General features: G+C 35.8%; 1 long non-coding RNA gene and 1 pseudogene across 1 annotated transcript; both read right to left on the reverse strand.

The window, feature by feature from the left end:
- Positions 1 to 1,991: 1,991 nt before the first annotated feature.
- Positions 1,992 to 2,346, reverse strand: LOC149538891 (uncharacterized). The gene is made up of 2 exons (XR_016356130.1): positions 2,220 to 2,346; positions 1,992 to 2,110 (listed from the first exon to the last, which is right to left on the reverse strand). It is a non-coding gene; the product is annotated as an uncharacterized LOC149538891 (long non-coding RNA).
- A 14-nt stretch (positions 2,347 to 2,360) lies between these two features.
- Positions 2,361 to 4,546, reverse strand: LOC149538892 (pentatricopeptide repeat-containing protein At2g13600-like; annotated as a pseudogene).
- Positions 4,547 to 15,318: the final 10,772 nt, after the last annotated feature.

The following is a 15,318-nucleotide window of genomic DNA, read 5'->3' on the forward strand; positions in this document are numbered from 1 at the left end:
TTATGACTTGTGGATTAATATCCGTATGGGACTTGAGATTATCTTCTTAGCACAACGAGAGTGGGCCATTTAGGTTCTACAAGGTCGGGTGGTAGTGTTTCTTATACCATTGAGATCTGACAACTAGATGTCGTTGCTAGATGTACTTGTGTAGTTGTTCCTTTCTTTATGATCATGTGTTTTTGTTGGATAGTTATTTTCTGATCTATTGTACTTGATTATCTAGAGATCTTATGAGATGTATTTATTCATGATGTGTATTCTTTAAGCTTTTCATACCTTGTGACTTGTAAATCAGATGATATGCATTATGGTTATGCCATGTGGCATCTTATGTAATTGTATATTATTTAATTGGATTTGTACTTGTGGTTATTCTAAATGTAGATTTTGTTATGTATCAGATTTAGTATAAATAAAACTTGTGTGTGTGTGTGTGTGTGTGTGTGATTCAACAACATGGAACCCTTAAGATATGTAATTTGTTTATGGATTGTTTGTATGTATGCAAGTTAGTGCTTCCGCTATATTATCTTTTGTTGTTTTAATCTTTTAAAAAAAAAACGTTTAGCAAACTTAGTGACATTATAGTTTAGTTTCTTTTGGGTTCCTTAATGGCGCATTACATGGTTTCTCTTGCCCAAATTACAATTTATACCAAACACTTAAGCCTTCACCTCCCTCCTCCATGTTGCAAACCTCCAATGGGTTGGGTGCTTCAATGGGTGTTGGGCAGTGGTTACGTGTGTTGTCCACGGCTCCTCATTCCCATTGTAGGTTGTGGGTGGTTCTTTTCTTCGCTTTGGAGGTGGAAGGGTTTCTACTTTTGGGGTTGTGAATGATAGGGTTCCTCCCCCAAAACCTGCTATTGTTGGTATGTAGAACTATGCTTGAGCTACCAAATTTCTTTCCACGATTCTTCCAAAGGTTTGAAAGCTTGACCAATTACCTATGTCAAAACCTCCTTTATAGTGGTTTATGGTTTGCATGTGGTGGACAATATGTATTTCTATCAATATTGTGTGTTGATTGGTAGATTTGTTGGTTTTTGGCCCCCTCTCTCAGATTTGCATCGCTTAGTGATGGATTATTGGAAATCTGTAGTCTTAAGTAACACTAAGCATTTTCCCTTGTACAAAAGGGTTTCTTATTGTTGCTTTAATTTTTGCTTAAGAACGTGATTTGATATTGAGCAAATTATGGTGTAGGAGAACCACCCTCTTACTAAACTACTTAGTGTGTATTTAGTGTGGAGTCGTCTCCCCAATCTTTTGCTTTATTTTTGTCGAAACCCTTGATTAAGGCTACTAACAACTCTATTTATCATTTCTTAAAAGTAGACGAAGCTACAGTACTAACCAGCCTTCCTAACTTTACTTGCATTCTAGTCAACATTAATATTTCCACATCCTCCAATTTTAAATTTTAGTAGAATTCTAAACATAGAAATACAAACAAATAAATAATGATTAGTTTTCTATCTTAAATTTCAGTTTCACATGATTTAAAAGTGAACTCTACACTAGTGGGATGATGTCTACCTCAACCTCAATTACATTTTGCTCAACTCAGAAAAAGATTCAAATTATATATATATATATATATATCGTTGCTCCTTGAAAACAGATCCTCAACACCCATGGCACCCCAGCGTGAGAGCCAAAGCAAATGCAATGCTATTGGTTCACCAAGAGATATTTCAGCGTCAATCACGTATTCTTGATGAATGTTACAAAGGATGATTTACCGATGAGTCGCCCATGGAACCACACTTTTCCATCCAAAAAAAATCTTATCACAATGAAATCAGTCCACGTCTTCTAAGAACAGCGGTTTGGATCTTTTTTGTTTTAAGATGGTGCGCATTACGCATTTTTAGTTGTCCTCGAAGAAAAGTAAATGATGATATGATATGATATGATAGATTTTAATGACGTCCACGAGACTAAAGTAGTCTATGGAACCCATGCGATCACCCTCCCGAGTCAGGAGCGGAACTAGTCAGTTGTAAAGTTTTGGATAACTTGCCTCTCCTTCTCTGAAGTTTGGTAATCAAATCCGCTGCTCTCTTCACTTGATCTTCCTCGAATAAATAGTTGAAGTCCTTGTTCTGCAATATTTTTGTATAACCAGATTTGATGTCATTGTAAGCCAGGCAGTCCTTGACAAAATGCTGCTCTATCTCTAGGAAAAAAACTCATTTTTCTGAAACTTTATACCTGTGCTAGATTTGTTTCCTTTAAGATGTTGCATATTCCGCATTTGTATATTGTTTTCAACGTTCAGTGCAAACATAGCCCTCATTTTGCATGATTTACTTGGAAATTTGATGTTCTAATATTAAATTTTCGGAAAATGAATTTTGAAATGGTTGATCGAAAATTGAAATTCAGGAACTTCACAAATGCATTTTCTAGAGATAAAGGCAGAAGTCAAAATTCAACCTTGGTTGCAGGAAAAACATGCATTTGTTTATTTACTTCAATCCAACTGCACCCCAACTCCTTTTTCAACCCCCGGTCTTTCATTGTTTTCCATACTTCTTCGGTGCAATCCCACTCGCCACTTGCAGCATATATGTTGGAAAGCATCACATAAGGTCCAGCATCTTTCGGGTTCAATGACATAAGGACTTCTGCAACCTGTTTTGCCAGTAAAATATTGCCATGGACTTTACAGGCACCAAGCAAAGACAGCCAAATAGTTGAACCAGGTTTCATATGCATACTATCGATAAGAATTTTTGCTTCATCCAGTTGTCTAACCTTACCAAGAAGGCCAACCATGCAACTATAGTGTTCCGCCGTAGGTGTGATATTAGAGTATTGAGTCATGAGGTTGAAATTTTCCCAGCCCTCCTTCACCAGTCCTGCATGGCAGCAAGCAGACAGTATGCCAACAAAGATGACATGGTCAGGATTTACGCATGACTCTTGCATATCATTTACGGCATAAGGGCTTCATTGCCACATCCATGTATGGCATATCCTGCAATCATTGCTATCCATGAAACAACATTTTGCTGAGGCATTTTTTCAAAAATACACCGTGCATTCTCTATGCTTCCGCATTTTGAGTACATATCTATGAGGGCGCTCCCCATGAAAACATTAAGCCCGTATCCACTCCTTATTATTTCTTCATGTATCTCCTTACCCTATGCTAAATTGGCACATGCTGGAAGAATGCCAGCAAATGTTTGTGAGTTAGTCTTTACGCCTGCAGATTGCATTTGTCTAAAAAGCTCCAAAGCCTCTTCAGCATGGCCGTTTTGAGAATAACCTGTGATCATCGTGTTCCATGAGACCACATTTCTTTTTGACATCTCCTGAAATAGTTTTAGGGCCTCGTCAGTATTCCCATTCCGTACGTAACCTGCGATGATTGAATTCCATGAGACTGTCCCGCTGGGGCATGCTTTGAAAGCATTTCAAAGCTTTATCAATATGTCCACTACAAACATATGCTGCAATCATGGAGTTCCATAACACCACATCTCGGTGACAGACTTGATCGAATACCTCAGATGCATTCTCATGACTTCCACATTTTGCATACATGTCAACGAGGGCACTGGCCACAATAACAGTGGATTCAAACTCGAAACTTTTTATAGCTTCATGAATCTCCTTACCCTGTTCCAAAGCTTCCAAGTCAGCACATGCTGAGAGTACAGTTGCAAAGGTTTGAGGATTCGGTTTCACACCTTTAAATTGCATTTGTCCATAAAGTCTCAAGGCTTCCTCTGCATAACTATTCTTAGAGAAACCTCCAATCATTGCATTCCACGAGACCACATTCTGCTGGGGTAATCTAGAAAAGAGCTCCAGGGCTTCATCCAAACACCCAATCTGTGCATACCCTGGAATCATTGCATTCCATGACACCACGTCCTGTTTGGGCATTTCCTGAAATAAATTTCGAGCATTGTCGACATATCCATTCTGAGCATACACCGCAATCATCAAATTCCAAGAAGTCAAATCTCTTTTGGGCATTTCCCTAAAGAGTTCCGAGGCATCTCCAACACGTCCATGCTGTCCATATCCCGCAATCAGTGAATTCCAAGACACCACATCTCGTCTTCGCATTTTGTCGAACACTTTGCGCGCTTTATCATAACTCCCGCATTTGGCGTACCTGTCTATAAAGGCATTCGCCACAAATATATCAGAATCAACTAAATTCACAATTGCTTGTTCATAGATTTGTTCAACCAATTCGAGATCCCGACATGCTGGCAAAACGCTAGAAAAAGTAAAATGATCAAGACAAACACCCACCAGATACATTTGAAGAAACAGAATTAGGGCATCTTGGCAATAACCCTGCTTGGCATGCGCAGCAATGAGTGTGGTTTACGAAACGACATCTCGTTCAATCATTCTGTCAAACACTTTGCATGCATCTCCTAGCTTGCCGCATTTTGCATAGGCAGTCCCGAGTTTATTTTGCAGATATATGTCCCGGTATCTAAAGCCTGTTTGAATGGCGTGAGCATGCAGTAACCTGGCCTCTTGAAGGCCTCTGTTGCTTGTCGAATCATTGTGTGTTCTTCGTGTAAAAAGATGGATTGCATCGATTCTGCTGAAAATAGGATGGTTCAAGCCAACTGGGAGACAAAAACATGTAAATTTTATCTTCTTCTCGCCCAAGGTAAGTCTGGCGGATGTCATTCCTCCACCTGTTCATGGTTACACTGCTTTCATCTCGATACCAACATGGTTTCAATTCAAGTCAAATATCGATTCCTTTTTCATGAAACTGATGTTGTTTTTTTCAAGCATATTGATCAAATTAATTGGATTGCGTTGTTTCTCTCGCGGCTGCTGAGGACTGGGTTTGATTTCCTGTCAAATAAATTATCAGAGGTCTCAAAGAAAACAGGGCCTGAAAAGTCTTGGCCGAGTCATCGCATCTCTAGAGACATTTTTTTTGAGAAAAATCGGTTTCTTCTCACCGGGCAGCAGACACGATACCAGACAGTTCAGATTCTAGGCAGGCTCGATACCAAGGGCAAAACGAAGACTGGGCTCAGCCAACAGCAAGATAATGGTGGGCTTTTAGACCAGGGTAGTCCCAGTGCAGTTTCCAGGTGCACGTTTCTGGTTTTTTTTTTTTTTTTTGTCAAATATATTTGCTCTTGCTATCTTTTGTTTTGTCTTTCGCTCTTTTGATCAATGGAAAAACAAATTGTGGATACACAAACAATGGGAAAACAAACTAAGGATATGCAAACTATGGGAAAACAAATCATCTCATTGGTTAAAAAAAGGTCAAGAAATTCTGGTGCACTTTGAAACTAACCATTTGGGGCAAGTCAAAATGGCCTCATTTGGGAAGACAGGGAAATATATTTGGGTCAACGTTAAACAGTTCAAGGGCATTTTAAAACGTAAACTTGCTCACTTGAAATGGTCACATGAAAAGTAGAAACACGGGCAGAGATTGCATAAACAAGAGAATAAACAAAAAGATGTTGTCAAAATGTGCCTTCCTTCACACATAGGTGGTGACAGTCATTTGTGTGATAGCAACAACTTTGTTAACCCTGTCATTTACAACCCTACCTCCACACCTCTTGCTTGGTGCCTAGAGCTTTATGTACAAGAACTTTTGAGGGCCAAGAGGAGGTTGGAGCTCCTAGAGGCTAAGGAACAAGAAAGTTACCGCAATATACATGTGCTAATTGCAGCAAATAAAGCTCGTGCAGACAATAACAACGTTTTAAAAGCTCAAATCTCAATGCTGCAAGAAACACTTTTAGCAAGGAAGCTTGAATGGCAAAATATGAAGGATGAATGGAAAAACTTGCATGCTACACTAGAAGCAAACAAGGTCATAGCAAATACCGAGCCATCTCACAATAAGGTAAGAACAATTCTTCACACTAGTTCGCTGGGAAAGGCAGAGGTTGAAGAGGAGAAGAGAAGTTTTTCAGAAATCACCAAAACTTGGGACAAAAACAGCAAACACTTTGATCTAGCAAGAGAAGAGGCAAAGATTCGTGTGAATACATAAGACAGAGAGGTCAAGGAAAGGTAGCTTAGGGCATCCAATATAATTATCAAAGGTATAAAAGATTATGGGGAAGGCAAACATACTCTCGACTTAACGAGGGATTTGTTACAAGAAGTGTTGTTGTGGCAAAGTCAAATTGCCAAGCTTGGAGGGTTGGCAAACCACATGCTGAGAGAAATAGGCCAATCAAGGTAGTCATGCCCAGTATTAGTGACAAACAAAATCTACTTAACAAAAAACAACTCTTGAGGGGTTTTCGCTTCTTTTTAGAGGAGGATCTAACTATGAGACAACAAGAAGAAAGAAGGATGCAAATGGAAAAAATCGGAACAGCTAGAAATGAAGGCAAAAGAGCTTGGATGTTCAAGGGAAAAACAATTATTGCTCATTTTGGCCACCGCCCCAATCAAGGGCAACAAGAAGGCAACAAAGGTGCGACAACAAACACTTTAGCATGCAGCGATACAACAAGATCAACAATCATGCTTAGTGATAATAACTCAACTCTAAGTCTTCCACATCAAAACAAATAGCAATCAAGCTCAACCCAGGCATCCTTAAGTTTAGTTTGTTGGAACTGCAGAGGTTATCCTTGGAGACGTGGGCCTAGGTTAGGACCTATTGCAGAAGGCAAAGACATTATTTGTCTCATAGAGACACATGAGCATGAGGGATGTGCTCATGAGGGATGTAAGACCCCACTGTTTGAAGGCTACTGGAAGCTGACAATGTGAAATGAGGTAGCGAGAAACGGTAAAGGTCATGGAGGTATAATGGTTCTAGTAAAAGAAAGAGAAGGTCGTGCCATTTAGTTGGAAAAGATTGATTCTAATAAATAATTTATATGACTCAAAATCGTGGAAAATAACACTCTTCTCATGATCGCAGCCTGTTACTTTGCTCCATAGGTATCTAAAACTTATAAAAAGTGTAGCTTAGATCACAATGACCCCTATGCTGCATTATAGAAAGATGTTGTTTTTTCGCAACGTGGGGATGTTCTTGTTGGAGATTTCAATGCTAGGACAACAAATTGGCAAGCAAGTATTTTTAGCTTCAAAGTAAATGATAACCCTATTTGGCTCACAAAAGAGAGAAATCATCAATGGGAAAGAATATCTAAGGATGCTAAAGGCTGCAATCATTTTAGGGAAGAATTGATCACTCTATGTGGCACATTTGATCTAATAAATTGTAATGGTTTGGCTAGATGGGCTAAGTCAGGCAATTTCACTTGCAACACATACAACGAGGCAAGTGTGGTAGATTATGTAATTTGTTTGCATAATTTGTATGAGAATATTGAAGAAGTTGAAATTGGAGAGCACATTTGGGATCTCAAATTAGATCATAGACCGTTGTACATAAATTTGTACTGGGCAAAGGATAGGTGGATTGGGGCAAAAAACCAAGGCCCTGAACACCCCCCTTCTTAGGGCAAAATTTTGTTGACTTCAAAAAATAGTAACACTTTCAAAGCTACTCTTGAGGAACTTTGTATGGGACACCCTATGTATAAGCATGTTGTTAATAGTCATGATTTATCAAATCTGATTCATGAGGCTCTTTCAAAATGCAAGAGAGTAAAAAATAGAAAATTTAAAACTAATTATTTTCCAGCCAATGCATGGTTTGACAAGGAATGCAAGAGGACTAGGAGAAACCTAAGAGAGTTAAATAAAACTAACCTTGACATTAAGGCCTACAAACAGATCCTAAAGAAGAAGAAAATTGATTTTATGATCACAAGGAGAGAGGAGTTAATTTTCTTGGGTAGAAAGAACCCCAAACCTCTTTGGAAAGAACTCCAACCAAGGAAAAAGCAAACTAAAAATAATATTACTGCCACCCAATGGTTTGAATATGCTAAGAAACTTTATGAACAAGAGGGTGGAGTGGGACAACCACCTTTGGTCAATGATACTACAAATCTTTTCATTGTGCAAGAGATAGAGATAGGGATTAAGAAGTTGGGTGGAGGTAAAGCAAAAGACCTTGTTGAGCTTCAAGCAAAACATCTGAAGTGGGGTATGAAAACTCTTGCACCACACATCACTGAAATCTTCAACAAAATCTGCCAAGAAGGGTTTTCGAAAGATTGGACATCAGCTTTGCAATACCACTTTTAAAGAGTGGTGATGTTAACAACCCCTCCAACTATAGGATTATAATGATTAATCCCCTCTTTGCTAAACTTTTTGGTAGCATGATAGAAACTAGGATCAGCAAATGGGCAGAAGAAAACCATAAACGTGCTAAAGGGCAAGCTAATTTTAGGAAAAAGCACTCGACAATGGATCACTATGTTACTTTAAGACACATTATTGAAAAAGAGTGGGAGAAAAAGGAAGAGGTTTTTTGTTGCTTTGTTGACTTTAAAAAAGCTTTTGACACTGTCCCTAGAGACAACAAGCTTTGGCTTAGGATGGAAGAATTGGGGATTCCTATGTATCTCAAAGCTGTTGTTCATAGGATGTATGAAGAGGTGAAAGTCAAAATCAGAACTTTAGATGGCATCTCAGAATGTTTTAAGAGTGATATCGGGGTATCTCCTACTTTGTTTGGTTTATATATTGACAAACTAGAAGAGTGGTTAAATATGCAAAAGGGTGAAGGCATTCAGCTAGGTGACTTTGTTATAAAGTTGCTCCTATATGCGAACGATCTCATCTTGATTGCCAAATCTACCTGTGGTTTGCAAGATCATCTATCTTCTCTTGAGAGCTTTTTGCAGAATGGTGGGGATGTAGGTCAATATCAACAAAACTAAGGTTATGATTTTCTTTAATAATAAAAAACAACATCAACATGAGTTTTATTACAATGAAAGTGTTCTTGAAGAAGTTGCCGAGTATAAATACCTTGGCATCGATTTCAACAAAAAATTAAGCTGATCTAGTTGTAGGCATAAAAGGACATTAGGTGGGTGGAAGGCTTTTTATGCTCTTCAGAACAAGTGTTGTGAAGCAGAGTTGTGGGATTGGAAAACTATCCAAACCTTGTTAGGTCTTCTTGTGTTGTCGGTTGTTCTTTACATGTGTGAATTATGGGCTAGCAACACTACTATAGCACAATGGAAACAAATCGAAGGAATCCAAAAGCGTTTGATCACAAGCAAATTTAAAATCAAACGCACTGTTCCATATGATATCATGCTAAGTGAAATGGGGGCTGCTCCTATTGAGACACTTGCTATGGTTCGCTTTTTAAGCTATCGAAAAAGAATTGAAAAAATGGAAGAGGATAGATGGCCTAAAGTTGTCTTTAGTGATACACTATGTAAGCGAAAAGGGACATGGATGCAACAAAACATCAAATGGATGAGTATATTGAATATTCAATTCAATATGTGCCCCACAAATAATAAAGAAATAAAGGTCTTTGTTATGGAGAAATTCTACAAGAGAAATTGGGGAAGTGAGATTGAGAGGAAGAAAATATATTATATAAATGAGTTCAACCCCACTTGTTATCAACTCCAAAAAGCGTACATAGGAGCCGACATTTCTTGGAGGGCTAAAATTCTTATTGCTCAGCTGAGAACCAACTCTCACCAACTTCGTTGTGAGATCGAGCTTTGGAAGAGGCCAAAGGAGGCTTGGGAAGAGAGAATTTGCAGATTCTGCAATTCTAGGAAAGTGAAAACTGAACAATATTTTATTTTAGAATGTGAGGCCTACAAGGATAGCAGAGATAAATTTGTGGATACTATATGTGACAGTTCTTGGCACAACCTATTCAACGAAGAGTACATTGAGCAATTGGGTGGGCTCATCATCATCCTACACAAGAAATGAATAGAGCTACTTAAGTCTGCTTAAGTTGTCTTGTTGTCTCATAGGCTATTTTTAGCCTCACGGATGTTAAAATTTTATCTATCTATCTATCTATCTAGTGGACAAGCTTGAAAAGAATTAGGGAGAGAATCCACTATTGAGCGGGGTCCAATAGTTGATCATCATCCTACTCGTGAACATAGAGTTCAATCTTCAACACATTTTTACTATATATTGTAATTAATTGATCAATTTTTACATATAAAAAATTCAAACATTGATAAAAAAAAAAATACCAATACTTGAACACATGAAAACTTATAAATGTTAAAGAAAAAATAATTATATGAATTCATTAATGAGTGAAATAAATAACATTTTGTCTCAAATAAAATATCATAGCTATTTCATATATATGTATCATTCAAAATATAATTTGCTCAATTAAATAAACATTGATATCTTAGTGTACAAATACTACTCTTATGTGTACAACTATTGGGGTAGCAAATAGTTAGCAATGTATATGCATAGAGTAAATCATATCAATAATATGTCTCAACACAAATATAAAAGGTGAATACTAATAAATGCCTTGTATTTTATTATGAAATGTGTGAGATTGTCAAAAAAATTTAGTGTTCAACTAATGGTCCCTTTGTGTTGGTTATAGGTTGTATTTTATATAATAATGTGTTTTTTTATAACAACATTTTTTTTTTTGAAGTATTTATCTTTTTGTGTTATATATAAAAGTTATATATAATAAATATTTATGATTAATAATAACTATTTGATCCATTTAAGATACATATATATTACATTTTGTATAGTTATGCAATATTCTATTAACAACAAATGATAATTTTAAATTCAATTACTAAATATTTTTAAATTAAGTTTTGGTCAAATGTTTAAAATGTCATTTTTTGGACACATCTCACTAGGTGCACTATTTTAATGAGTTGTGTGATAAGTCACATTTTCAAACCTTAGTTGTAAGTAGTTTAGTGTCTATTTTACATTTCTAAAATAAAATGAAGGTCTTATGATATCTCATGTAGTAGCTACATGTTGATGAAGTTAGCCCTCACGACTATTGGTTCCTCTCCCTTAGGCGGAAAATGTACAAAGATAACAAAAAAAAAGTACAATATATATTTTTAGATTCATGAAAATAGAGTGATTTTTTTCAAAAAATTTGTTGGTTTTTATCATAAAATATGCAAATCATAAAGAATAAATGTTGAAAATTTATAAAAAAATCATTGTGTTTTTTATTTTTTGAAATTTGGTCAACGATTCATTTTGTATGGAGGATAGCCACATCCTTTATGGAGGGGGTTTGGATTCTATTTTTAATTATTTTTTGGTGAAGGGTTAAATAAATGAATGATTTTAATATTGTCTACAAAGCTAAAGGAGTATATGGGAGCACCTAGAAAAAAAACACACCCTCCAGAAAAAGGGTGTAAGAATATCAGGCCTTTTGAAATTGGTTCTTTAAGTCTTCTCTTCGACAATGAATGTTGATCACTAATTTTATTGTCTTATCTAGTTGTGTTTCTTCAAAAAGAGTTCTTAAATTGCTTTTTAAGAATGTCCCAATAGCTAGAGCAGATGACATTGTATTTTGGACATTCCATGAGAAAATGTTGCTCGGTCTCTGATGAGACAATTTTATGTCCCAAATTATACCATATTTTAGCCTTCGTATAAGCCTTCACACTCATTTCAATTCCCATTTATATTCCATCTTCTCCTTATAAGTTGCAAAGGATTTAATATTTATGAGTAATATTTAATATAGTTATTAGATAGAATATGTGAATAAATAGATGAAATTGTATTTATCTAACAAGTTATGGTTCTTCCTGTCGCCTGCTATGCATGTTCCAGTAGCTATTTCAAAAATACGAAGTTCCATCCACTTTGAAGTGTATTGCTTGCTATATCTTATTGGCATTCATTATTTCCACAACAATTTAAAGCATTATTCCTTCCAAGGATATTGACCAAGAAGTATGCTGAGAAAGAATCTAACAAGAATAAATACCAACTAAAATGAGGACAGTCAATTTTGCATTTCCTTTTGCAAACAGATACAGATGAATCTCAAAAATCCAAGACATGGGTATTCTCCAGAACATATCCAATTACAGTCCTTCATGACAGAATCTTCGGAATGTGCATGATAGAAAAGTTAGAGACCATTTTCAAAACTTGATTTTTCTATTGCGGGTTTGGATTTCAATTTTCAAAGTTTGTTTTTGCTGCTACTACCAGCTCAACTTCTCCAGCTTAGCTGAATTCTTATGTGGATAGCAAAGGATCCAACCAAGCATAAAAGGTTATTGCTTCCAAGGAGATGAGATAATATAGTCTCACGTGAAAATCAAGACCACTAAACTCCAAACTATTTTCCCATATTGTTTCAAAACTTTATTGATTGAAGATGATATTGTTGCTATAAACAATAACAAAATGTTACATATTCAACCTGTACCTGCAACAAACTACATGGATACATGCTGGAAAAAACCTATGGTTCTAAGCATTCTATTACAATTGAATTGCTTCTTATTACCTATTGTTTACAGGCCAAAACAAACCTCCAGTGTAATGGATATGAAGACAATAATAATTTGTTGGGATGGTAACAACAAAATACCTGCACATCAGATTTTTGCTATTCCTTGCATGGAGTATACATCACTGTAGTTATTGCATTTTTAAATCTATGCCTATATAAGCAACAGTAAACATACGTAGTAGATATACACATTTCTACACATTGCCCTAAGGAAGCTTTCAAAAAGATATATTGTATCAGCATGTGTTATTATTGAATAAAGTAATATTTTGCATGATTAAAACGATGTAGAATTTGATCATTCTCTACTCATCATGCAAGCTAGGGAGTAAGGGCCCACTCAACTGGCAAATCACGATGATATTTTTATTTGGTATGCTATTTAAAATATTATTGAAGAGTTTGATTTTAGAATTAGTCTATTTGTTAAATTAGATATTTGTGTTTTTAAATCTATTTAGTAATTTTAGATTAATTATTTTAGAGTTGGTTGAAACATTTCTTAAGCCATTGTTATTTATAAATTGTTGTTCTTAATATTGTATAGATTAATGTTTATTTCTGTTTCTAATGTTCCTGTCGATGGGATTTTTTTAGTTTTTCATAGATTCAATCTGTGTGTTCTAGTTGCATTCATAATCACTTAGGTCATAACTATCATCTTTTGATGGCATACTGCTCGACCACCTTTCGCAAGCTTATGCTCTTTGATTGACACGTATAGACTAGCTGAACTTTATTATAAATCGTTAATTATTTATTATTATTTGCCCCAGTGCTGGCCTATCATTTTGGTACCGTTGCCGAGAAAAGGTGTCAAAGGCATGTTAGTTTGCTGATTTGAGTTAGGAACAATGCGTTAGGATGAATGCTTTTGCAACTGCTAGCCTTGCTTAAGTAATTAATCTTAATTTGCATTGGTTAAATCATATAGATGCATTGCTTTAGAGTTTTGTTTTAGAGTTTGTAAGTAGGCTTAGAAATTAGATTCATTAGTTGCTTTAGAAGTTAATTAAATTTTACATTATCATAATTTGTTGTGAGTTATTGGTAAAGACAAGCATATTTTGAAGAAAAATGTTAAAAATGATGCCTTTTCAATGTTGTTCAAGTATATCAATTTTGGTTGAAAATTGTTTCAAAAATGTAAAATTTGAAGGGAACACAAGAGGAAAAATGTGCTTGGGCACTGCCCCAGGATCCCGTAAGGGGTGTTTACCCTTGATCCCGTTGGTGGTTGCCACCCCCAGACACACGCCTTCAAATTTAAAAACAAAAGAAGAAATTGGTAGGGAAATCATGACGACCAAAGGTGATATTTTTACATCCTCTTTACCTAATGAATGCAACTTAAATGATCTCGATCTTCCATTATCACAGGTATGCAAGAATTCTTTCTCTATGTTTGTACATGAGCAAATCATTGATGAATTCTTAGAGCACTATAATTGTGATGATGAAAATTTAACCATTTGTTGTTCTCTTTGCTACAGGAAAGATAACCAGTGCATATGCCTGAACAATCAAGAGCAAGTGGTGAATGAGGTACAAACTTTTTGTGATCCCTACCAAGATAAGAGAGGAAGTGAACAAGTATTCCTTGTAACTTATGAACCATTTGAAATACCAATCCAAGAAGATCAAGGTATGCACTATGTTGGTAAGATATATTATAACTCTATTTGAGATATATTTTCCTCTACTTTTATAACCTACAGTTTATTTGGGAATCCATCCATCGAATTATTGAAATATTTGATTTATCTATCATTCAATAAGGCTCACAAAATTCTAAAGATGTGTTACTCTCTTCAGGTTACCTAATTTCTTTGGTTATCCTAATGATTTCATGACCTTGTAGCATGAAGTCAAGTTGGGGGGAATCCCTCAAATCTTGTGGTTCTTGGATGATTTCAAATTAAGTTTCATTGATTGTTTTATTGGTCCTTTTAGCAAACCTCAACATGTGATGTCTCCACAATTCAAGGTATGTGCTCTAGTGTTAAATTTGCATTGCTATTATATGAACACAAGAGTTTATTTGTATTTATCCATTCTATCAAGTATTTATTCATAGTAATAACTCTATCTATCATTTGTAAAACTAAATAACCTACTTAATGATAGAGTAATTGAATGGATGATATTTATTTACTATACTTGATATGCTTGGTTTAGAGAATGCGGTTACAAGTCTCTTGTTGTGGTGTGATAATCTTAGAATCAATACCAGTTGATGATGCTTCTCTACACAAGCATTGCATAACACACTATGTTGGCTTTGTTCACATTGTGTGGGCTTGCTAGCTATCTGGTGCATATCCATTTCACTGGTGCTTCACTAGTCAAGATCACATGCAAATTTTGGCATAGGGTGTTTACCACTTTGAGACAAGATTTCCTTTCTTTGGTGATTAATTCAGTGGAGGAAAATATGCAACATGGTCTATGAGGTTCATGATTATTTAACAACACATCTTACAATATTTTGAATACAATGCCAGCTACTACACTCCTTCCTCGAGTTGTGTCTCTCTGGAGTTCTATGGATACATTGGTGACTACTATTGGTTTTCACTCTATACTCATATATTTGGTAATGAAGGTGTGTTACTTGCAACATTAAATTTTCCTACAATGGATATTTCACAAGCTTCACAAGAAAAGGGTTTCATATCTTCAGGAGATGTCATCTTATTCTGTTAGCATAGAGAAATATGAGAATCATCATCCTTGTGAGTAATACTCTTACCCAAGTATCCTAGTATGTTCTGAAGCTTTCCAGTCAATTTTCAAATTTAGTGGTCCGAGATACATAGATAAAAAATGTTTCTAGTATAGTGGTTTGTGGTTCCAGTTCTAATGAGGTTATTCTTGGTGATCATTTCAAGTTCATTATGCAATCAAGTCTCAACAATGCCTTCTACA

Source organism: Cupressus sempervirens, chromosome 9 (assembly GCF_028749045.1).
Source record: "Cupressus sempervirens isolate cs-2001-9-10 chromosome 9, ASM2874904v1, whole genome shotgun sequence".
Taxonomy (NCBI): Eukaryota; Viridiplantae; Streptophyta; class Pinopsida; order Cupressales; family Cupressaceae; genus Cupressus; species Cupressus sempervirens.